The sequence below is a fragment of the Monodelphis domestica genome, chromosome 2, assembly GCF_027887165.1.
Source record: "Monodelphis domestica isolate mMonDom1 chromosome 2, mMonDom1.pri, whole genome shotgun sequence".
In the NCBI taxonomy this organism is placed as follows: Eukaryota; Metazoa; Chordata; class Mammalia; order Didelphimorphia; family Didelphidae; genus Monodelphis; species Monodelphis domestica.
Genome location: NC_077228.1, coordinates 322,544,185 through 322,570,311, shown reverse-complemented (window position 1 = coordinate 322,570,311; position 26,127 = coordinate 322,544,185).

The following is a 26,127-nucleotide window of genomic DNA, read 5'->3' as shown; positions in this document are numbered from 1 at the left end:
GAATATTTCAGGATGAAAAAGCAGTTGAGAACTTGTAGCAAAGTCAAAAAAGTGAGAAGCAGATCCAGGAGAGTTTTGGGACCAAATGATATGGTTAATCCAAGGTTGTCTCTTTTGGTAACTGTCATCCCCCAGTATCTGATCTGGACCCTGTATTGAGCACCCAACAGGATAAAATTTATATTTAAGTTAAGCAAAGATGCCTTTCTCCCCTGACATTTGATTCCCCTCCATTTTCTGCTTCTGAAAAGACAGGAAGTCTTGAAGTTGAGCTACCGATGGCCCTCAGAACTCATAGAAGACAATCGGTTATCAATTATATAAGGGCAACTGCCAACTCAGTAACTTTGACTCAGTACCCCAAAAGTATGAAAAAAAAGAAGAAAGCAATACAGATAGCAGAAAAGATGACTTCTCCCCCAGCAGTTCAACAGAATCATTTTATATTCTGAATTAAGGAACTGGATGTTGGTCATGTTGGAGTCAATCATGAATTCAGGAAGACCATAAGGTTTATGCTCACTCTGGAAAGATATCTGAGACTTGGTGGCAAAGCCCAGAGGAAGGGATCTTTCTGCAGTATAAGGTCCTCTCTCAAGGTTTAAAGGCCTTTTGCAGGTTATTATTACATTTTATTTAAGCTAAGACTATTTTTTCTCTCTCTAGTTCAAACCTTTCCAGTAACCTCTGGTCATTTCCAATCTGACAGTGCAAATGAATTATGTGAAGAATAATAACACTTTTAGAGAAATAACTGGAAATTATCTATCACTTTAAGTACTGCAAAGTATGTTACATCTATTGCCTCATTTGAAATTCATTATAACCCTGTAAAGTACCAAAGATACAATTATTATCCCTATTTCATAGATAAGGAAGGTGAGTATAAGAGAGTTTAAGTGACTTGCCTGATATCTAACTGCTTATAAATTGTAGAGGTGAGATTGTTTTTTCAGCACAAAATCCAGCATTCTGTCCACAAAAATGGAGTGGAAAGACAGAGATATGGAACTATATTTTATATTTCAACAAGGGACTTCCATTGTATTACAAGATCCTATCAGTCTTGGTATTCCACTTCATCATCACCCTCTGTCCCTCTGAAAAGGAGAGGGTGGAGCCACAAACTCTAAAATCTCTATTTATGGAAGGAACTTGGATCTGAACCCCTCCTCATTTCTCACCTGGCTGCTCTACTTTGCTACTTTTCTGACTTTCTACTGTGTCCTCATGTCAGGTATTTTCCCAGTCCACCCCTCTGTCCCACCACTTCAGCTTCTTTGTGAGTCATCTGCCCCTATTAAAGTGTAAACTCTTTTGAAGGTAGGAACTGTTATTTTTTTTTAATTCATATGCCTCATGATTAGCACAGTACCTGGTACATAATAAGTGCCTAATAAATATTGATTGATTGATAGTGTAAGTTCTTTGAAGACATGGCATCTATGTCTACTATAATGTTGACTCTAAGCCAATATCTCTAATGTTATTTCCAGAATATTAACTATTTTTTAAAGAATTTAGTCACTCTGTCAGCTACGTGGAAAGCATTTTTGCTGAGCACTGGATATAACAAAGATATAATAGACATATATGCTGTTCTCAAAGAATGTATAATATCAATCAATCAATATTTATTAAATACTTATTATGTACCAGGTACATAATAAGATGTAAGTTCTTCTTGTCTCTAGCCTCTTCCCTCCTTAATCTGTCCTCCACATCATGGGCACAGTGATTTTTCCAAACTTTAGTTTTCATCATGTAGCTCTCCTGCTTATCCCTATTATCTTTAGGATCCAACATTTGTTATGTTGCTCACTTGTTTCAGTTATGTCCCATTCTTCATAACCTCATCCTGGGGTTTCTTTGCAAGGATATTGGAGTAGTTTGCCATTCCTTCTCCAGCTAATCTTACAGATGTCTGAGGCCAAATTTTAGCTCATGTCTTGACTCCTGGCTCAGCGTTCTGTTCACGTCACTACCTAGCTGCCCCAGGATCAAATATAAATTCCTCCATTTGGCATTTAAAGTCCTTTCTAAACTGTCTCCAATGAGTCTTTCTAACATCAGAATGCATTATATTCTTCCTAGGCAATCTATGCTCATATGAAAATGGCTTTCTTTCTATTTCAAACATATGACATTCTATCTTCTGCCTCCAAACATTTTCCAGGCTTTTCCTGAATCCCTCTATTCCCCCTCCCTGAAATGCACTTCCTCCTGGGCACTGTCACTCATGATGCTCCCAGATGCTAATGTACTTCCCATCAAAATGACCATATGTGCCTTTTGATAGAATGCAACTTCCTTGAGGGGAGGGATTTTGCTTTTGTTTTTATATCCACAGTGCCTTGAGAAATGCTTGGCACACTGTAGGATCTTAATTAATGTTTGTTTATTGATTGATTGATTGCCATAGGCAAACAATGATAAGCTTCAGAGGCAGAATTTGAACTGAGGGCTAGTTCTAAGTTCAGTGTTCTTTTTATAGCATCATACTGGCCTTTATTTTCTCTATCATTTTCTTTTTAAATCCTTACCTTCTCTCTTGGAATTGATATTGGTTCCAAGGCAGAAGGGCAGTAAGGGCAAGACAATTCGGTTTAAGTGACTTTATCAGGTCACAAGCTAGGAAGTGTTTAAGGCCACATTTGAATCCAGGACCTCCTGTCTCCAGGCCTGGCTCTCTATCAACTGAGCCACCTAGCTGCCCTTCTCTCATCCTGTCTTGAGTCTCTTTTTTTTCAAAGTGAACAGCTCACTTTCTTTTCCAGTCTTACATACTCTTGCTGTTTTAAGTGACATTTCTCAAATGAAGTCACCATTAGTGTTATGTTGCAGACTACTTACAAGCATCTTTCATCATTTCTGTGCCCTTTGGGTCATGTGCAATTAATTGTTAATACAATCACTTTTTACCTTCTATGTCTCCCATACCCCATGTCCCCTTCCCAAGAACAAAAACAACTTATCGGTTAGTTGCAGGTTTTTCCTTTATCACAATTTAACAGGTTCATTTAAATTTGTTGGCAATGTTTTATATCCTGTTCATTGCAAGTCAACTAAAAGGTAATATCTAAAAATACAAAATTCAATAAAAGATGTGTGAAAAATAAATGCCACTTGATTGCAATGTTTAATTTGTGATGGAATTCTCACTTCATAGTTCTTGAGGCAGCAGAGTCTAGTCTCCTAAATGTTGCCTTCCAAAAATAAACACTGTAAACACCAAAATGAAGATGAGAAATGTGAAGACTGAGAGCTGAATAGACCTGATAAAAATGAGATGAGACAATTTAGACACAAAGGATTAAATATTGCATTCCTATACCCATGTAAGACTTCAAGTACTTTTATTCTAATGTAGGTAAACTCAGCAAGAGTTGTCCATAGTTTATGTGTATACAAAATTCTCCTTATAGTGTATTTTTTGCACAAATCCAGGAAAAGAGTTGGAAATGTAAATGTTTTTGAGTAGGAAACAAAAATCCCTCAGGATATTTGGCTTGGTTTTCTGAGTATATAAAAACAATTTACATATATATAGTATTGAAAGCATATGTGCATATTATATATAAGTGGTAAATGTATGTGTGTATGGACTAAGATGAATATGTAGTTTTACATATGTGTCTTATGTAATATTTTCTCTTACATGGGACTCTTTAGGAGAAAAATCTTAAATTAGATCAATATTATGATCTAGAATATTGTATAAGTAGCCAACAGGGAGGGAACAATAGTCTCTACCTTGTAGTTTTCATGAATACTTCCTGACTAGAAAAATGAACTACTGAGATGCATAAGTAGACTTGACACAGGAAATAATTTTGACCTCTTTAGGTAACTATCTGATGATGGTGAAGATGGCTAACAGGTTGAGTGACAGTTAATATGTAAAATGGGCCATATTCAATAAAATGATATACCATAGGGAGAAATGGAAAGCTCATGAGTAGGTTCTAAAAATCATCTTTGCAATTGCAATATGGGAGAAGACTGAATTAGTAGGTTCATCTAAAAGAGTTGACAGTTTTAGCAGATTGAAAGCTCATTGAGGTCATGGAAATACTTCCCCTGTCCAAATAAATGGCCTAATGGATAGAATAAGGGATTCAGATTGAGAGTCAATACAGTTTTAAGTCCTCCTACTAATACCTACTAGCTAAGAGACCTTAGAGAAAGTTACTGAGTCTTTTTGAATCTCTAAAAAGCAAGGAGGTAAAACTAAATGGGAAAGGACCTGTTTGTACAAAAATACTTATAGCTTCTCTTTTTGTGGTGGCAAAAGATTGGAAACTAAAGGGTTGTCCTTCAGATGGGGAATGGCTGAACTACTTGTGGTAGATGACGCTGATAGAATACTATTGTGCTGTTAGGAAAGATGAACAGGATGATTGCAGAAAGAGCTGGAAATAGCTATGTCAACTGATGCAAAGTGAAATAAGCAGAACCAGATCATTACAAACAGTAACTTTCATATTGTGGAATGATCAAATGTGATAGACTTTGCTACTAACAGAAATACAATGATCCAGGACAAGTCTGAGGGATTTATGACAAAGAGTGTTATCTATATACTCCCAGAGAAAGAACTGCTGGAGTATAAATGCAGATGAAAACTTATGCTTTATCACTTGTTTATTTGGTTGCATATTTGGGGGTTTGGGATCTATAAGATTATTTGCATACAAAAATGAATAACTTGGAAATATGTTTTGCATGATAATACATGTATTTAACCCATATTGAATTGTTTGTCAGCTTTATGATGGGAGAGGGAAGAAGGAAGGAATACAATATTGATCATATAATTTTGGAAAACCTATGTAGAAATTTTTAAGATAATACCTTTCTACCATTTTACAGGGAAGCTTCTTATAAAATAATGGATGTAACGAGATGTAAAAAGCTTAATCAATAAAATATATTGGGTTACATTCATACAGTGATTGTGTTCAGTGATGATCCTATGTAAGAGAGGAAAATCAGATACAGCATGCAAAAGAGCAGGGGAGGAGCAAGGAAGATGGAGAATTCCAGGAAGAAACAGAAGAGCTGAGAAGATTCAAAACAGTTAACTTCATTGGGAACTCCTCTAGAGTGATTGTTCTAAGAGAAACCTCTGAACAGTGACCATCTCTCAGTGAAACTAAAGCCCTTGGATCCAGCTGAAGATAAAAAGGAGAGGATAAGACTTTATTATAAAGCCATTCACCCAAAGAACACTTTCCTCTCTATCCCCTAAAGCTGTCCTTTGAACTTCATGCTACAATTAGAGTAGACAGAAGTTAGGGCAGATATCACAACTGACCAAGGAGAGTCATGCAGATAACCTGACCTTCAGGATTTGGGGAGGAAGGTCAGTTGTTAGCTTTTAGGAATTTCCCACTTCCCACTTTCCCTTATTCAACAAACTCTGCTCTCCCTGTCTTTATGTGTCCCTTTAGCATAAAAGAATTATCCTTTATAGATCAAATTGACTGCCTCATAACACCTAGGAAGAGAACTGAAGCTTGGGGAGGAAAGATACACTTTCTCCTCATGGGGAAAAAGTCAGTTGCAGTCCTTGACTCTTTACTCAACTTGTGCTGTCTTCACTAGGGGAAGAGAGAGGAGTACCAATCTATCTCCTCTTTCCATCTTCTGGCTTCATCCCACCTCTCTCACTCTCTAGTCTCAAAGAAAATATAGTGGGTGACTCCATTCTCCCATCCATTACACCCATTTTATTTTGTGATGGTCCCCCTTAATCCAAATCATTGTTTTTGATTTTTAGCACCTATTTTAGGAAGAGTGGATACTGGTGAATGTTTGGGAGTCAATTCTCCAAACAAACAAAAAGTGTGTATGAGATAATTTTAATATAAAATTGAATTATTAACATTTCTGTTGTCACTTTTTAAGTCTACATAATCAGTAAAACAATAAATCAAGTCATAATTTATTTGGCAGTTCCTGAGGTGCAAATGCTCACAGTGTAAATTTCACCATCAGCCCCTTGTGAGCCACTTTGAACTTGCTTTATACACCCCTGAAAAATAGGATGGTATCATGATTAGGGGGATTATGATTAGGAAAGACCATTCAAATAAGAAAATCATTTATAGAATATGAATATGTATCTGAAAAAGAGAAGTCTTAGGAGAAACATTGTAGTGACTATCATGTATCTGGAGGGCTGTCCTACGAACTAACTTTTTTTTTCTTGGATTCAAAGGGTAGAACTGGTAGAAATGGGTAGAAGCCAAACAGAAATATGTTTTGGTTTAGCATAAGAAAAAAATTCTAATGATGAAAGCAACATGAAGAGGGACAGCTAGTGGCTCAGTGGATTAAGAGCCAGATCTAGAGATGGGAGGTCCTGGATTCAAATATGACCTTAGGATACTTCTTAGCTATTTGACCACAGGCAGTCACTAAACCTCTAAGTAGTCCTTACTGCTATTCTGCCTAGTGAAGATAATCTTCATTGGAAATATTCAAGCAGAGATGGGATGACCACTTATTAGACTCATAGTTGAAAGTCCCTCAGGAAATGGGACAGATTAGATCATCCCTGTGGTGCCTTCCAACCTTGGGATTCTGCTTCCATGATGCCCTAGCATCATATCAAAGGTCAGAACATATTAGAGGTCAGAAAATAGAAATAGATGAGGGAAAGGCATTCAGACTTCCTCCCCCTCTACTAAGCAAATGGAACTTCTCGCTAGTCAAAGTGACAATAGAAAGAAAAGGTCTAAATGAATCAATTATGATTTACAAATTTCACAATACATATCTGATTTGACAATGGGACTAAGTCTTGCATATTGAATAGAGCATTGGACTTGAAGTTAGAAAGACCTGGGTTTAAATCCTGCCTCAGACACTTCTTAGTTGAATGACTCCTAACAAGTGACATCACTTTTCTCATTTATTGAGCTAGATGACCTTAAGGTCCATTCTAATTCTAGATCTCTGATCCTGTGAGCTCTTCTGTAACATAGCCTCTTCTTCTGACCGATAGGAGATTTCTGAACTTCATAATAAGTTTATAAGAATCATGTAAGGGATTCACATTTTCACGGCTGTTATTCCTCCCTGTGATGTTAGATATACATCCTTCATGGAAAGAATACAGTCCACCTACTGTAGTATAGCATAGGCTATGTCTGTGACCTGAATACATACAGAATAAATGCACACATAAGATACATATCAACACAGCCATATTAAGAAAATTAGAATCCATTAGGGAGAGAATTGCCTTTGTTACAAGTCATTAAAGCTAAAATCCTGAATAACTTATAAAGCCAATTATCTCACATATAGGAATCAATTGCAGCTGCCATTTTGCTAGTGCTCAGCGTCTTTTTTGATTACAAAGTTTTATTGGTTTCAAGCAAGGTAAAAGGCAATAAAAGGGTGCCATAAAATTGGCTAAGAGTTTGGATAAAACTGTAAAATGCCAATGTAATGAAGAGACTACCACTGAAAACTCACACTGAAATTAACATTTACAGAGACATTTCTGGAGAAAGGAGGAAAGTGACTCAATCAGAAAGTCTAAATAAACTAGTAGAGAAAAAGTAGCAGAGAGAAACATCACATCAATGTTTTACAAAGAGTAAATTGAGTCTCATATTTCCTGCTATAAAAATATATTGCAAGTTAAAATGAAATAGTAGATATCAAGTGTGTAGAAGCAAAGATCAAATCTTTGAGATAGTTAAAATGTTCCCTGCTTTTAAAATTAATTATAAACAATGGATTATTGAACATCTTCTTAAGGATACATCTCTATTGATGCTGGAAATGGACATACTGTGGGAAGTAGGGGGAGATTTATAAAAATAATAGGAATGCAATTTTTTCTTTGATCTGGACATGTGAATTCACTGTATAGAGAACTCCCAGTAAAAGAATTCTCTTCATCAGTGAAGATGGGCCACTGCTTTGCAATTTTCAGCCTGAGAGATTTATTTGAAATACTAAGTTGTGACTTGACCAAGATCACACAAAAACAAACTAGGGAAATTTAATCATTAAAAGTAAGCCTGGGGGCAGCTGGGTAGCTCAGTGGATTGAGAGCCAGGCCTAGAGATGGGAAGTTCTAAGTTCAAATCTGACCTCAGACACTTCCCAGTTGTGTGATCCTGGGCAAGTCACTTAACCACCATTGCCTAGCCCATACCGTTCTTCTGCCTTGGAGCCAATACACAGTATTGGCTCCAAGACAGAAGGTATGGGTTTTAAAAAAAAAGTAAATTTTCACCTCTGACCTTTGCTAAGGATGGAGAAGTAGTGCTTTAATTTAGGTAGACCTTCCTAGGTCTCAGTCAATGTTTTCGAACAAACCTCTTGTTAGTGAATGAACCAGGTTCTTCAGTTGTTCTGTACTTTCCAGAAAGGAAATTCCTGGGACTTTTCAAAACTTAAGTGTTTCAGGTCCATAGGTCTGTGGGTAGCTAGGTAGCACAGTGGACAGAGTGCCTGGTCTGACATCAGAAAGACTAATCTACTACCTTAATTTAAATCTGACCTCAGACATTTACTAGATCTGTAACCCTTGATAAGTCATTTAATCCTGTTTATCTCAGTTCCTCATCTGTAAAATGAACTGGAGAAAGAAATGGTAAATCACTGCAATAACTTTGTCATGAAAACTCCAAATGGATTCATGAAAAGTTATATGTGACTGAAAAACAACTGAACATCAACAAAGAATAGGCCTGAGCAGTGAACGTAACAGCAAAAATTCTTTGCTCTGTATTCAACAAAATTTCTGAAAATTACCTTGTAATGCCATATTGAACTTCAGAATTCCATATAAGCATCAGTCTTCATGAAAATTTAATTGGCTGATGTAGAAAGAAGAGAATACCAATTGCTTTAGTTTCAGAATTAGAAGACCATGGTTCAAATCTAGGCCCTACTCTTTAAGATTTGTGTCACCTTAGGCAGGTCATACCACTTGGCATCTCAATTTGTTCATATGAAAAATTAGTGGGGTGGGACTAAATCATCTCTAAGACTCCTTTGGATTAGAAATCTGTGATACTCTTAAAAACATTTTTTTATACTTAGACTCCCTGAAGGTTAAAGTAATTTACAATTTTCACTTCACAACTGTGATATAAAGATTCAGGAGAGAAAGCTACAGTATCAATAGTATTTTATCCACCTCAAGCATAAAAAGAAATAGACTTATATACAGATTATATAATCTCCTTCAAATAAACACAAAATAAATTCCTATTGACCACTAGACTTCAATTATGAAAGGAAACATTAACCTGTTATCCTTTTCTACCTTTAATTCATCACTCTAAATATGTTTGTAAATGGAGGCTTAACAGAGAGGGATTGCCCTATATTATATCTATTTGGAGCCAGTGTACAATGTGACTGGTCTTTAGATGTTGGACTATTGTCTGGGTGTTGAAGAGTAAAAATTATTGAGACTAGTGTCTTTCTGTGTGCATCTAATTCATGAGATAATTCTTTGGAAGAAATATCTGTACCATAGGTAGCTGTAGACTATGTAGAAGGTCTATCAGTATTTCAGGAATGAACATTCCTATTTGTCTGCACCTGAAGAACAGAGAAAAAGTCAAATTGTAGTGCTTGACCTTGGGTTTACCTAGTGCCCATCTATTTTTATGAGATACAATCTGAAAGTTGCTGACAATTAACCAGTTTGATGAAGTCTGAGCTATAAGAAACATGGGGAAACCAAATTAAAGTTACCAAAGAAAACCAAAATAAAATTAAATGTTGTCCTTTTTTTGCAGATGATTAATAACATCTTGGAGTGATGCTACTTGCTCATGAATTGTATTTAAATGAGTTACACAAAGTCATCAGCCTCACTCTCTGTTCCAGAGTCACCCAAGCCCAATGGCAAGAAAAAAGTTGAGATAGCTGGTGATGGATCTGGATGCAGTAGATAACTTTGCTGTCCGTAATATGTGACCAAGCACTGAGCACTCCACAGCATTGTATCCCCCAGTAGAGAGAATAATAAATAAATAATAAAATAAATAAATAATAAAATCAGAGCCATCAGCTAGTGTTGTGGATGAGAGATGGGAAAAGCATGAAGCAGTACTGGCTCACCAAAGGCTGCAGAACTGTCAGTCAAGGAGGACTAGCATCCCAAGCATATTCACATCTATGAAATATAAATGACTGTATGGCTACTGTGTCTCCAAGCATAAGGTTATACCAGTGAGGCTTGTGAATGTAACCTTGAACTGGCCATGCGGCCCTTGGCTAAGACAAACTCATTAACATGCTCGGACTCAATTCCCCGGGAAAGCGGGTTTGCAATCTACACACCCAAAAGTGTTCCCTCTACCTTGCCACCCAATCTTAAGTGTCTATACTTTGTGCTGTGGTTACTACGTGCTTGGGAGTCCCGCCCAAGCAGGACAGGAATAAATTCAGAGGCAAACCCATGAACTTCCTCTTGGCTTTCTCCCTTCCATGGAGCTCCACTGGGCTCCTCAATGACTATGTCTCTCTCTCCTCTTGACCTTCTCCTTCCCCCAGGCTGTAACCATCTCGGCCTGCATTCCCTATCTTAATCTCCTCATCCACCTCATGTTCCTTTGTACTCATACTCTCCTACCAAAGGGAGTATCATAGGGATTGCCTGCCCTATTCAAACACTGACTTGTCCCTGTCTTTCATTCTCCACCCTGGTTCTCGGTTCCTACCTCTCCTCGGGTCCCATCACAAAGGTGAGCCCCTTCCCTTGTGGGACCCTGCTGGTCAGGGAAGTCCATTAAGGAAAACCCCACAGAGGACATTCTAAAATGGAATGGTGACTGGGAAAGGACAATTGAAGAAGGAGAACCAAACTAAAGAAATTTGGTCTCTTGCCCTTGGGACAGAAAAGAGGAAGGACAGAAAAGTCCTGCTCTCTGGTTTCTCCCTACAATACTCAAGTGACAGAATCTTCAAACCTGTTGGCCATTTCCCCAAAATCTAGACTCTTCCACATCCTCCAATTTAGGAATTATTTTAGGATTAGGGAAACCTCAAACCCTCTCTGCCCTCAATGCCCCTATTTCCCCCTTCTCCTAAATAAACCCCTTTTATTTAAAGTTATTAAAGAGAGAGTTATCCGTCTATTATATCAAGATACTCAAAGGAGATTTCTAGTGATACCAATTGTAGAACTAATTTGATGGGGGAAGGGAGGAGGGAGGTAGGAGAAAGATGAGGAAGGGAGAAGAGGAAGGAGGAATGGAAGGGAGGAAGTGGGCAGATCTGATCTTTAATTCATCATCTCCCTCTCAGAGTAATTCCTTAATACACTAGCTAGAACCAGGCATGTGAGATAGTATTCAAAGCACCTGATAAGTTCTTGACTGTCCCTTGTTGTTCTTGTTCTACCCACTGAAGCCAAACATTTCCCTGAGAATCCGAACTAGATGGTTACATATTTACTTGTGATTCATTGTCCTATAGTAAACTGTCTAAGTTTTGGTGAGGTAAACTAAGTCATTGTATTAAGATTGTAAATCGTTTTTAACCATTATCCATGTAAAAAGTTTACCTAATCCCTTAGCCTATTTCACTTTCTCTATAAAATTACTAGCTGTGACCAATAAACCTCATCTCTAATTACTACCAGCTTCATTGGCCCTCCTGATGGGTATCATCCTTCTCCCCATGTCTCATTGTCCTCAGCCCTTCAGGACCCCTGAATGTTTTTCAGGACCTCTTAGAACTCCCAGACACAGCATCTTTTTCAGTCACTTTCATGGCTTTTGTAATAAATTGTTCCATCTACTTGTTTTGTTGGAGGAAGTCTTCACACTTTTGGAGTAGACATCCCCTTAACTCACCAATGTGATTTTGGTCTGTCAGTTGCCCTCAACCTCCTTTTTAGCCTTTCTGCTGAGATGGCTTTATCAGTGTTTGTCCAATGTGCATGCTACATGGCTTCTTGGAAACAAGTGAGAGTTGGGTCAAAGGTGGACTCTAAAGGTACATAAGTATCTTTGAAAAGGGCTCATTAATAGGTGTTAGTCCTCCTTGAATACCCCAAACACCACCCATAATTTGGGGTCAGGCCACAAATAATGATCCCATGAAACATATTGAAGAGAAACAGACAAAACACAAAGAGGAGAACCTAGAAAGTGAAGAGTCACAAAAGGCAGCAAAGGTTGGGGGAACTAAGAGCAATGGATTCTTAGTAGTGTCAGAACAGCACAGTAAACAAGAAAGATGAGGTCTAGAGAATGCTATTTAATTTAGCAATGAAGAGGTAATTAGTAGAGAGCAATTTTCTCTTGAGTATTGAGTTCAGAAGCCAGATTAGAAAGTTAAGGCAATGAGAGCACACAAATATGTCTCTGTCTCTGTCTCTGTTTCTCTCTCTCTCTCTTTCTTTCTCTCTCTCTCTCTCTCTGTCTCTATCTCTTTCTGCCTTCTGTCTCTTTCTGTGTCTCTCTGTCTCTGTCTGCCTGTCTGTCTCTCTCTGTACTTCCCTTCCTTCCTCTTCCCTTGACTAAGAAAGGGAATAAAGATATAGGATGAGAGATTGAGGACAAGGAAAGATGAAGCATAGGATTTCTTTTTTATTAATTAAAATATGACCTGAACATATTTGTAGGCACCCAGGTGGCTAACTATGACTTACACAATCAACTATAAAATCTTCTATTTGGATTCAAAGACCTTCATAGGGTGGTGGTCCTTCTCACCACCTTTCTAGTCTCCCTAAGTCTTTTGCCATTTTTCAATAACTATTTACTCTACAATCCAGTGACACTAATCACTTTTCTTTTATTTAAACAAGACACTCTATCATTTGACTCAAAGTATTTTCAAATATATATTTTTATAATACAAGGTTTTCTTCTTTAACTAGAAAGCTGTCCTACTTAGTCTCAATCAAACTCCTGGTTTCCTTTAAGTCCCATTTAAACTTCCACATTCTACATAAAAGCTTTCTGATCCCTATTTGTTCTAGTGCCTTCCCTTTGTTGATTATTTTTTATTTATCCTCTATAAAATTTGTTTGTACTAAGGTGTTTGCATGCAGTCTCCTTCATTATCCAGTGAGCTCTTCGATATCAGGGACTAACATTTGCCCTTTTTTACATAACCAGAACTTAACACAAAGCTTAACAAAATTTTAACGGGCTGATTTATTGAGATGAGGGAGCCAGGACTAACCTAAAGGAGGAAGCATTGGGAAGACACTGGTGAGGAGAAGGTCACTTGCAGTGGGGTTGGTTTTTGCAAGAAGAAGGGTCATCTCTTGTTCAGAGTCTAGAGCAAAGGAGGACAAAATTAGAGATGATGTAGAAAAGTGTTTCAGGTATAGAAAATGGGAGAATTGGGAGCTCATAACAGATGGCTTTTTTTCTCTCCATAAAGTGGGTGGCAAGGTCTTCTGCTGTGAGGGAAGGAGAGGGAATGGTGTAGGAGGCTTGAGGAGAGAAAGTTTAGAACAGCTGCTGTGGAGTGTTTGATAAATTAGGGAAGCTTAAATGAATTTTAGTCCATCCATGAAGTCCCAACGGAGATTAGATGGTATAAATTTGTATAAAGCCAAGTCAGTACCATTGTGAATTCCTCCTTCACATTATGAAGTGCCTCCAATGGCACTTAGCTGCATAAAAACAGGCAGGGAAAAGGCAGGGGCGGTGGGGTGACCCAGGGCTGGTGTTTGACAAGGCATAAGTCATAATGAGACAAATACCAAAGAAAAAGTAATGTTGGTTTAGACAATGAAGTGAAGGAGAGGGGAATAAGTATTTATTAAGTACCTACTGTGTGACAAGAAGTGTGCTATGTATTTTACAAATATGATCTTATTTGAAATGAGTATATTTAGGGTGACTGGGTCCTTCTAAATGGCAATGTTCCATACACGAAGCAAATGTTCAACTTCTGGCCTCTTACTGATGTTTGGACACTCCTGATATTTCAGGCCTTCTCCATGAGATATTCTCCACTGGAAAATCCATCCCATTTAGCTTCAATGTATTTATCAACCTATATTCTTCACCTTCCCATTTCTACAAGGTGATTCAAGTTTAATATTAAATATGGAGGGGTATTTATTTTCATAAAGGTGTATATTTGTGGTGTTGGTGAAAAGTACAGGTTACTAAGCAATGCCAAATCCACATATTTTATTGGTTATAGATGAATGGGGAAGAGGACCCAGTGAAGCACAGAATAATTGCCTAGAAAGGGCATGAAACATCAGAAATACTCCCAGGCCTCTGCTCCCCTTAAAAATCTCTTTCCCTCATTTCCACTCATTAAATACCCATTTACATTAACAAGCCCCTTTTATAAAATGAAAATTCAATTATTCATTTATAACTGTTCATTAAAATCCTACTTGGATGTGGACATTGCTTTGTCTTCAATTGAATTCCATACTTATATGAATGATATTATGGTACATGTTAACAGGGTCCCCAAGTTCATTATCTGTCTCTATGGTGAAAGATCTGATAGCTACCTTAATACCATCTTTCCTCATGTCTTTCCTGTTGACATTCCTAGTATGTTTTTATTACATTCATATAGTTTTTAATGAGATTACTCTTCCAATTTTTGTTCCAATTGTCTTTGTAAAGTAGGTCACAAATTCACCACTACAGTGACATTGTGGGCTATCAGACCAAGTCAATTGTTGCAACGATCCAAGCAACACTCCCTGATGCTACCAAGAAAAATCAGAACAACATCTCAGAAACTAGAAATCTACCCAATATGAGACATCATTTAATACTGTAGTTGTAACAAGTGTTACTGGTACAAAATGACTCTTCTCATTGTGATCTTAAATCTGCATTCAGAGCTTTTGAAAAATTATTATTAATTTCAGGTAAGCCCATAAGTCATTTAAGTTAGTATCAATTGTTCTAGTTGTCTTAAAGTACAATAACAATATTACAATGGGAGCAAGTTTTGATTTTGGTAGAAGACCAAAAAAGGAAAAGAGGGAGAGATAAATACGAACAAACGGAAAATTTCTACTCTGGATCTTTAGATTTTCCCCAACCCAAACTCTTTTCTATCCATTTTTAAAGAGGATTGCTAACACTTCTTCTAATTAAGAAGGCTCATAGGACCAAAGATGACATATGAGGGAGGGGAGAACGCACCACTATTGCGTGTATAGGGATATTGAGGGACAAATAACACCTCTGCTGTGAGGATTTACTGAGCCCTTTTCAGGGCTGCTCATCTAACTTTGAAGTCCACTTTTCACCCAACTCTCACCTGTGTCTCTAGTAAGCTGTATCATGGCCAGGCACCACAGCCTGGTAAAACTGCCTCAGTAGACAGGCTAAAGAGAGTAACTGACAGGTCTCAAAGCCAATGATAAATTAGAGGGATGTAGATTTTCCCCTGTTAAATGGGTGGATGAGAATAATTTATTCCAAAGGCTTTGAAGGCTGCTGAAGCATGTTCTGTGGAATGCTCAAAGCATGGTCAAACTTCAAAGATGCAAAGGCCATCCACTGCATCCTAAGCAGCCATCAGTCATCCTGACTTTTGTCTTGCCACTGGGCTTAGATTACTTTGGATGAGAGAGTGAGGATGATGACTGTGCAACTTTGTTTCACTTGGGCCCAATTCAGAAGCAAGTCAAAAGATCACCCTTGTGATATTATTGGTCCTCTTAGAAAGGACAAAGGACATAGAGCATATAATGAGATTTAAGCTTTCACTATATTAAAAATGTTTTTGCATAAAGAAAATCAATACAACTAAGATCTAAAGGCAAACAAAAAACTTTGGAGAAATATTTATAGATAGTATATAGAATATGACAAGGTCTCATTTCTTAAATATACAGAGCACTGAATCAAATTCATAGGAATACAAAGCATACTCCAGTTGACAAATGGTCAAAAGTTGAATAGTTCTCAGAAAAAGAAATTTAAACTATATTTAATTATTTAAGAAATGTTCCAAAGCACTATCAACTAAAGAAATGCAAATTAAAACAATTCAAAGGCACCATCTCACACCTATCAGAATGGCTAAGATAACAAAAAAGGAAAATAACAAATATTAGGTGGGGTGTGGAAAACTGGGACACTAATATACTGTTGGTGCAGTCTTGAACTGTACAAGCATTTTGGTGAGTAATTTGGAACTGTGCCATAAAACTGTGCATACCATTGGTCCTATAAATCCCACTGTTGGGTCTATATTCCAAAGAGATGAAAGGTAGGGTAAAAGGATCTGACTGTGTAAAGATATTTGTATTAATTCTTTTTGAGGGGCCAAAGAACTGGAAACTGAAGGGATGTCCAATTGGAAAATGGCTGAAGAAATTGTAGTATGTGATTATAATGGAATACCATTGTTCTATAAGACATGACAAGCAAGATGATAACAAAAACAACCTGGAAAGACTTATAGGAAATGATGAAAAGTGAAGTGAGCAGAACCAGGAGAACACTGTACAAAGTAACAGCAATGATGTATGATGATCAGCTGTGAAAGACAACTACTACCAACATGGCAAGAATCTAGGACCATGATAACAAACCTTTTAGAGAACAAGTACTCAAAATGCAATCCTCCTGCCCTATGTGAGTCACCTACCTTACCCCCAGACAGGGGAAGGAGGAAGCACACCCACTGGGTTGCTGGGCAGAGGGACAGGTCATGTGAGAATTGTCCTCATACACAAGCATGGAAGGGGCAAATAGAGCAGCCCCCCTCCCAAGCAAGCTCTGGCACATGTGCCATAGGTTTGCCAACACGGATCTAGGATAACTCTAAGGGACTCATAATGAAAAAGGCTCTCTACCACCATAGATAGAACAGACAAAGTCTGACCCATTTCCTACATGAATTTTTCTCAATTGTAAGCATTATGTGACTTGTTTTGCAATATGACAAACATGGAAATATGAATTATATGATTATGTGCATAAAACCTATATAATATTACTGGCTTTCTTAGGGAGGAGGGAGGTATGGTAGGAAGGAAGAAAACAGGTTGTAAAGTGTCGGAAAATAAATATTAACAATTGCATTGGCATGTAATCTGTAAAAAATAATTTTAAAAAGAGAAAATTAAATATGAACCACAATACCTAAATGCCAGGCATTGTGCTAAATGCTAGAAATGCAAATCAAACATGCAAGACAGCCCCTAGATTCAAGGTGCATACATGCTAATGGAGGAAGATAACACTAAAACAGGAGCTGGAAAGGAGTCGGAATAGTAATAAGCAAAGTGGGCAAGATGTTGAGATCGTCAGGATGTATCATGGAGACCAGCTTCTAGAAAAAGTAAGACAAAAACTCATCCATCATAGCAAGGAACCCAGAGATAGGGTTCAAAGACAGAGGGAGCAGGTGAGGAGGTGAGGCTAATGGCCAGAATATCTTGACAACAACATAAGAAGAAAAGGAAATTAAAATTGGAAGGGACCTTACAGAGTGATTCAGCTGGAGTCACATAGCCAGTAAATAACTTAGATTGGGTTTATAGTTCAGTATTTCTGATTATAAATCTTGTACTCTATCTCTTCCCATATTTCCTTTCTGGAAAGCTAAAGTTCCTATATGTAAATGTAGATGTGCCCAAGTGAATAGAGCACTGGGTCTACAGTTAGCAAGATGAGTTTGAATTCTGCCACAAACGTGTTAGTTTAGAGACCCTAGGTAAATGCATTCTCTCTTAGACTTAGTGCTTTCATTTAAAATGGGAATGATAATCTCTATAGGACCTATGAGAGTCAAATAAATTAATTAGATCATTTTAAAAACCTTGAATTTTTTTATCATTCCCAGCTTCCTTGTGCCTAGAATTGTTCATCTCAGACAGCTGAAAGAATAGTGGAATAAAAGTTGGTAGTCCTGGATTTTACCAGGTTTCCCCCACTAATTAACTATGTAGACTTTGACATATTATCAATCTCATAAAGTAGTATAGAGAATTCTAGGTTTACAGCCATAAGAACTAAGTCTGAATTCTAGTCATGCCATTTGTTACCTGTGCTACCATGGCTAACACACTTCACCTCCATGGCCCTCCATGTTCTCATTTTTAAAATCAGTGGGGGAAAGGGATAATAAGGAAAAAAACTTATAAAAACATTTATAGCTGCACTCTTTGTAGTGGCAAAAAATTGGAAAATGAGGAGATGCGCTTCAATTGGGTAATGGCTGAACAAATTGTGGTATATGTTGGTGATGGAATACTATTGTGCTCAAAGAAATAATGAACTGGAGGAATTCCATGTGAACTGGAATGACCTCAAGGAATTGATGCAGAGTGAAAGGAGCAGAACCAGAACATTGTACACAGAGACTGATACACTGTGGTACAATTGAAGGTAATGGACTTCTCTTCTATCAGCAAAGAAATGACCCAGGACAATTCTGAGGGTCTTATAAGAAAGAATGCCATCAACATTCAGAGGAAGAACTGTCAGAGTAGAAATACAGAAGAAAAACAACTGCTTGATCACATCGGGTCGATGGGGATATGATTGGGGATGTAGACTCTAAAAGATCACCCTATTTCAATGATCGATAATAGGAAAATGCATCTTGATCAATGATATATGTAAAACCCAGTGGAATTGTGTGTGAATCTTAAAAATTCTCAGACTCTATTTCATAAGATTTGGTTAAGACCATTCCCCATTTAAACAATGAAGATACTTGATCAGGAATGTGGGAACTCTACTTCACCCATACTTAAGCATGCCTTAGGGGAAGATAAAGTTGTAAACTCCTTGCTGAACAATGAAAAATACTTAACCCATACTTATAGTAAGGCAAAAACTCTTAAGCTGTGCCTATTTTTAGATCTAATACAAAAGGGTGCTAAGTGCTTATAAAGGTCAGGCAACTTGTACTTACAAGGGGCAAAGAGGTGAGAACTTACTCAGAGATTTTAGTCAAAAGTTTAGTCTACTCAGGTGTGAATTAAGAATGGTCTGTCCTTTGGAAAATGTCTACTGTGATTGGTACATGTGAGAGCTTAGGGGAGGTGACATAGGAGAAAATTCTCTTTAAAAGGAGATGAGAAGCTGAGAGCAAGACTCTCTCTCAGAGAACTCTCTCTGGATGGAGCTGGCAAAAGCTGAACTGGTGGGTCTCTGAACACTAGAGTCTTGCTTGGACAAATCTTGTGGTGAGTTGATAAAAGACTGACTGATCTCTCTCTTAAGGCTTAAGCCTTAAGGCTGGCCTAAGCTGGTCTAGCCCTTTTCCTACTATTCCCTCTTACTCTGTTTCTCTCCCTTTTCTTTAATTCCTTCATTTGTATTAATTAAAATCTCCATAAAACCCAGCTGATTTGGGTATATTTCATATTTGGGAATTGTTCCCTGGCGACCACTTTATTTTTACTATTAAAAAACATATTTCCATGGTCACAATTTAAGGCAATCACTCTTTTATCTGTAACAGTTTATGGCTCCCACTATTTTAATTGTTACATGTGCATCAGCTATTGGAGGGATGAGGGGGGAGGGAAAAGAACATAAATCATATAACCATGGAAAAATATTCTGAATTAATTAATTAATTAAAATTTTTAAATTAAAAAATAAAATAAAATCAATGGGGAGAGCTAGATGGCTCAGTGGAAAGAATGCCAGGTCTAGAAATAGGAAGTCCTAGGTTCAAATCTGGCCTCAGATACTTCCTAGCTGTGCAATTTCAGTCAAGTCACTTAAGTCTAAGTGGCTAGCACTTACAGCTCTTCTGCCTTGGAAACAATATTTAGTATTGATTCTAGGACAGAAGGTAAGGATTTTTTTTTTAAAAAGTCTAGACTTAATGAACTCTGTGTCTTTTCACTTCCAGATCTATATATTGGATCTTCTGTTATTTGGAAAGTGGCTTAGATTATTTTTAAGGCTGCTTTTAGCTCTAAAGTTCTATGACAAATCAGCTAATAATAAATATGAGATACAAAATTATGAGATATTCAGGTAGTAAGAATCAAGTATCCTGCCTAATGAAATCCATAAGTTCAACTTTTCATATGGTGAATTCAGTGAGTACACTCAGGGAGAAGCACAGATAAGCATGCCATGCTCAGCTGATAGGTAGACACAGAGAGTACCTTGAGAATAGAGGCTTCCTAGCACTTCACCAGAATATAACTCCTAGGTTAGGGAAGGAATTAATGGAAAAATGAAGAGCTTTGCTTTCTAGCCAACCTTACAGAATATAGAGAGATACCCATAAAATAGTGCACATCATTAGAGGAGAGGCAGAAGAAGAGCAGTGAGGAGTCCTGCACAATATGGAATTTTAGCCTCAGGATAAACACAGCAAGTTTTAATAACTTTTCCCCTGTGATGGTGGAAAAATACTTTTATATTTCCTCTTCTTAAGCTTAGAAAGAACACTTTAAAATATAGTTTACTTTGTTCCTTCCTAGTATCTCAAAAAGGATTCCAGTAAGCATCCAGCAATTAAGGTTTCTGAATCATGTAGTTCAAGTGTCTTTCCTTGATTAGTCTGATGAGCTAATTAACTGGCCTTTAACCTTATCCTATATATAAAACTAAGTTTAATTTAAATAAGTTTTCATTCAAAAGTAATTGTTCAATAAAATCTGTCTGTGAAATGAACCCCTGTCCTGTTTTTTGGGTTGAGTTCCAAAACCTTTTTCTTCACATGTGCCACTAATTGTATATCTATTTGAATTAATTAATTTTGTTTTTAGAATGCAAATACACCTTTCTAGGGTTAAACCTACTAGTCATTGAAGTCTTAGTGTCAATTGTCTCAATTAATAGCCTCATTGACCTCATTTTGGAGGACTTAGATTATGCAGTAGATTGGGATTGCGAAGACCCAACATGATTTCAAATCTAGCCTTGGACTCTAGCTGTGTAACTTTGGGCAAGTAATTTAATTCTGTTTCCTTCATTTCACTAATTTGTAAAATGACCTAGAGAAGGAAATAACAAGCCACTCCATTATTTCTGCTAAGAAAATCACAAAATGGGGTTGCAAACAGTTGGTCATGACTGAAACAATGGAATAACAAGACCTCATCTCTGTACTAAGGAGGCTGGACTATGTGGACTCTGAGATTTCTTCCAGATCTAAGTTTATAACCTCAAAAGTATTATGATTGTAAAGACCAATGAAGACAAAAACATGGTGGGGTTTATTGTTTGGCCTGGGTTTCAGCTGGGTTGCCTTTTATTTTTAAGGTTGAAATATCCCCAGTCTACCACCCCTAGGAAATGAGGAATCTATTGAAAATTATAGTCCTCTTCTCAGAATAATATTCTAAAATAAAGTACAAAGAAATTCAAAATAAATTATATTGAAATACAAATATCAAATGACTTTTAAAAAGTTCATAGATCTCAAGTTAAGAAGCCTTATCATAACTTTCATCCTTTTCTTCTGGGAAATGAATTATGAAAAAGGAGATCCCATTTTGGAATGAATAAGATACGCTTTTTCCTTTGTCAGGGCATAGATCTGATAGGGAAATATGGATAAAAGGGACAGGTGGCATTAATTCTCTAATGGTAGGGAGAATCTCTGAGCAAGGAGAGCTTATTTGGAGGATAAGGTGATAGGAAATTTGACAACACAATTATACTGTGACATATATGTATTTGAAGATATTGAGAAGACCACCTATCATTCTGAGGAAGAAAGAGGGAACATGGGTACCCTAGATGTTTCCAATGAAGCAGAAGAATTTATTTTTTCCCTGGATCTTGAGACCCAGGGAAAGAGGTAGAGGTGTGGTACAAAGTCAGTCTTATTTTATCCTAATCCTCATCTCAAATCTCTGGCTGTCAAGGTCTTTGATCAATGGGAGGGTTCAAACTCTAATGCAAGGGTAACCAAACCAGGGACATACATACATTACCAAGGGTCAAGAGAAACTTGATAAGAAGGTACATGAACTATCTAGAAAATAAGTATCCTTTCTGATTGAAATTAATCTCTTTATTTATTTTGAATTTGTGAATTTTCAATACTAAAATTTATTTCCTTACATAATAAATGGGAGTGAAAAAGTTTTTTGGAAGTAAAAGGGAATGAAGATCACCCCTTGCCCTAAGGATATGTGTGTTCTTCCCTCTACCCCTCTCACCTCCAAAGCCATTAAGTAGTTTGGTGTTTGCTTGTCCAGTTAACATTCTAGGAGCTGTGGGTCCAAAGCCTAATATGTATCTACTACCACATTTTCTGGAAGAACTATCTCTTGTCTGTTTATATGGTAGATAACTGAGGCCAAACTACATTTACCACAACGTAGAAACTATAAAGATACTTAGACTTTATTATTAAGCTCAAGAATAGATAGGAACAGGTCTCAATGAAAATCTGAACAATCACTAAGTTTTTCACAAGCTTTCTTAAAGGCAAAATGATGTCAGAGTGACAGAAATAATCAACCCACATATGACAGTCTTGAACATTATTCTTAATCCATCAGAGTTAAAGAGACAGATTCTTATTAGCATACTTTCAATGTCATAAAGTTGAACAAAAAGAGGCTAATCTTATACCTCTTAAAACAAACAAACAAATGCTATAGGCAAACTAAATCAGATTAGATTATACTCTTTTTAGAGCTTTAACAAAATAGGTTGATCAATGGGGAAAAGTTCCATGTTTTGTTTTGGTATTTTTTCCATTTGAATAAGTTTATTTAGTCAATTTAGAACATTATTCCTTGGTTACAATAATCACATTATTTCCCTCCCTCCGCTCCACCCACTCTTCCCACAGCTGACATGCAATTTCATTGGGTATTACTTGTGTCCTTGATCAGCACCTATTTCCATGTTGTTGTTTACCCTTGTTCATTTAGTCTACATCCCCAGCCATATCCCTTGGACCCATGTATTCAAGCAGTTGTTTTTCTTCTGTGTTTTTACTCCCACAATGTTTCCTCTGAATGTGGATAGTGATTTTTCTCATAGGATCCTCCAAGTTATTCAGGGTCATTTCATTGCCACTAATGGAGAAGTTATAAGTCCATTACATTCGGTTGTACCACAGTGTATCAGTCTCTGTGTACAGTGTTTTCCTGGTTCTGCTCCTCTCACTCTGCATCAATTCCTGGAGGTTGTTCCAGTCCTCATGGAATTCCTCCAGTTTATTATTCCTTTGGGCACAATAGTATTCCATCACCAACATATACTACAATTTGTTCAGTCATTCCCCAATTGAGGGCATCCCCTCATTTTCCAATTTTTTTTCCACCACAAAGAGCGTAGCTATAAATATTTTTGTATATGTCTTTTTCCTTTTTATCTCTTTGGGGTACAAACCCAGCAGTGCTATGGCTGGATCAAAGGGCAGACAGTCTTTTAGTGCCCTTTGGGCATAGTTCCAAATTGCCCTCCAGAATGGTTGGATCAATTCACATCTCCACCAGCAATGAATTAATGTCCCAACTTTGCCACATCCCCTCCAGCATTCATTACTTTCCATTGCTGTCATGTTAGCCAATCTGCTAGGTATGAAGTGATACTTCAGAGTTGTTTTGATTTGCATTTCTCTGGTTATAAGAGATTTAGAACACTTTTTCTTGTACTTATTAATAGTTTTGATTTCTTTTACTTAAAATTGCCTATTCATGTCCCTTGCCCATTTTTCAATTGGAGAATGGCTTGAGTTTTTGTACAACTTGTTTAGCTCTTTGGAAGAGTTCCATGTTGCCAAGAAGTCATATATAGTTGAGAATCTTCCTCTAGTTTCTTATATGAAGAATGTATAAGTTTTTAAGTAAATTTTTTTTAAATTCTTACCTTCCATCTTAGAATCAATACTGGGTATTGGTTGTAAGGCAGAAGAGTGGTAAGGGCTGGGCAATGGAGGGTTAAGTGACTTGCCCAGGGTCACACAGCTGGGAAGTGTCTGAGGCCACATTGGAATCCAGCTCTTTGTGGAATGTGCTGGGTCATCTGGATTCCAAGAAGGACACACACTTTCTGTGATGAAGTAATGAGGGAAGGAAGTCTAAGGCTCTAAGTCTACCTCCTCAGTGGCTATTTATCAATCAGAGATGTCTTGGGATATTCAGGTAGGCTCAAAAGTGATATATATTCATATAGCTGTGCCAAAGGAGTGAATACTCTCTCTCTTTTTCTTTTTGGATAGTGGAGAGGGACAACTGACCAGACTAAGATTTCTTAATTAATAAATTAAATTAATTATCAATATTATAAGATTTTATTATTATGTAATATAATAGTAGTATTATAACGTTAGTTAAAATTAAATTAATAAATCAATTTAAAATGAAGAAATGCTGCCCTTCGAGAATTTTAGTCATTACAAAATACATCACAGTAGCCATGTGTTGCCTGGCTGAGCACTGGAGATGAGCAAGGGTTTCCAGATGGAATCACCTTCTATTGATAACTTTCATAATGAAATAAAGACAATTCAGCAATTCAGAGAGGTCGAGGTCAGCCAAAGGCAATAGGTCATTGCATCCCAGTTCCTCCTCAATTGCCTGTACAGGATATTTATCCAAAGGGATCACAAATATGCTAAATAGTAGGTAACACAGACTGAGCTTCCCTCAATAGACTCTCCCCTAACAATGATTGAGGGTAATGAGTCAGCATAAACTTTCAATGATAGGAAGGAGGGGTGGCCAGCCAGGAGCCCTTTCCTTCCTCTCCTTTGCTGACCCACTTCAGGTCCAGGAATCGCTCATCTTCCATAAGAACTCTACTCTTGAAAAATGCATGTTAAATCTATTGTGTTTTAAATTCACTAGGGAAGCTTGTTACTTAAAGGAACCCTGCCATGAATCCTTTTTAATGGCATTTCCTCTCCCAATGTGTTCTTTTTTTTGTAAATATGGGTTTTCCAGTACTAAAGCCTCACTATAAATATTCTCTCCAGCCTCGCCATAAATATCATACAAGCAGAAACTTGACCCCAATACCTCCTTTTGTTGTCTCTGCCTTTCACCACTCTAGACATTAAAAAATAAATAATATCACCACTTGGCTCTTTCTAGGGATGTTAGTGGGAAATACTGTTTGTTTTGCCTTTTATAGTACTGGCTCAGAAAGCATCAGCCAACCAAGAAGAGAAAAATCAGTTTTTGATTGTAAGCAGGAGCTCTAGTTCAAGCAGAGTCTCTGGAAACTATAGACTCCCTACTTCCAAACACTCAGTGTTTGCCCAGTGCCCAGAGGAAAGCAAGAGGTTCCCATTCATACCTTGCTATGAATGGCTTCCGTGTTACCATTCCTAGAGAATGGCATTTGCATTTTTGAAACTGGCCTGAAGGGGAAAAGTGATGCTTTTAAAATGAAATACTGAGATTTCAGGCATTATAGCACCTGATAGAAATTTTAAATCTGGCGAATCTCCCCAGTGCCTTTTCTATCTGGGCATTACACATAGTAAGTGCTTAATAAATGCATGTGGAATGAGAGACTGAATGAAGATAGAAACCATAGTATCTTCTGCTAACACATGTCAATGTCCAAGAAATATTTTTAAATAGAAAAGGAGAGGGGGAAAGCCTAGGAAGAGTTCTACTGGGTGATTTCAAATTGTCAGTGTAGCTTGGTTTTCTCTCTCTTTTTTTTTTAAATATTATTTTATTTGGTCGTTTTCATACATTATTCACTGGAAACAAAGATCGTTTTCTTTTCCTCCCCTCCCCTCCCCCCCCCCCCCCCCCCCCCGCCTTTCCCTCTCCCATAGCCGACCCATGATTCCACTGGTTATCACATGTGTTCTTGACTCGAACCCACTTCCCTGTTGTTGGAGTTTGCATTATAGTGTTCATTTAGAGTCTCTCCTCAGTCTTATCTCCTCCAACCCTGTAGTCAAGCAGTTGCTCTTCAGCGGTGTTTTTACTCCCACAGTTTATCCTCTGCTTGTGGGTAGTATTTTTTTTTAGATCCCTGCAGATTGTTCAGGGAAATTGCATTGATACTAATGGAGAAGTCCATCACCTTCGATTGAACCACAATGTATCAGTCTCTGTGTATAATGTTTTCCTGGTTCTGCTCCTTTCGCTCTGCATCACTTCCTGGAGGTTGTTCCAGTCTCCATGGAATTCCTCCACTTTATTATTCCTTTTAGCACAATAGTATTCCATCACTATGTAGCTTGGTTTTCTAAAGAAAATTTAAACCAAAAAAAAAA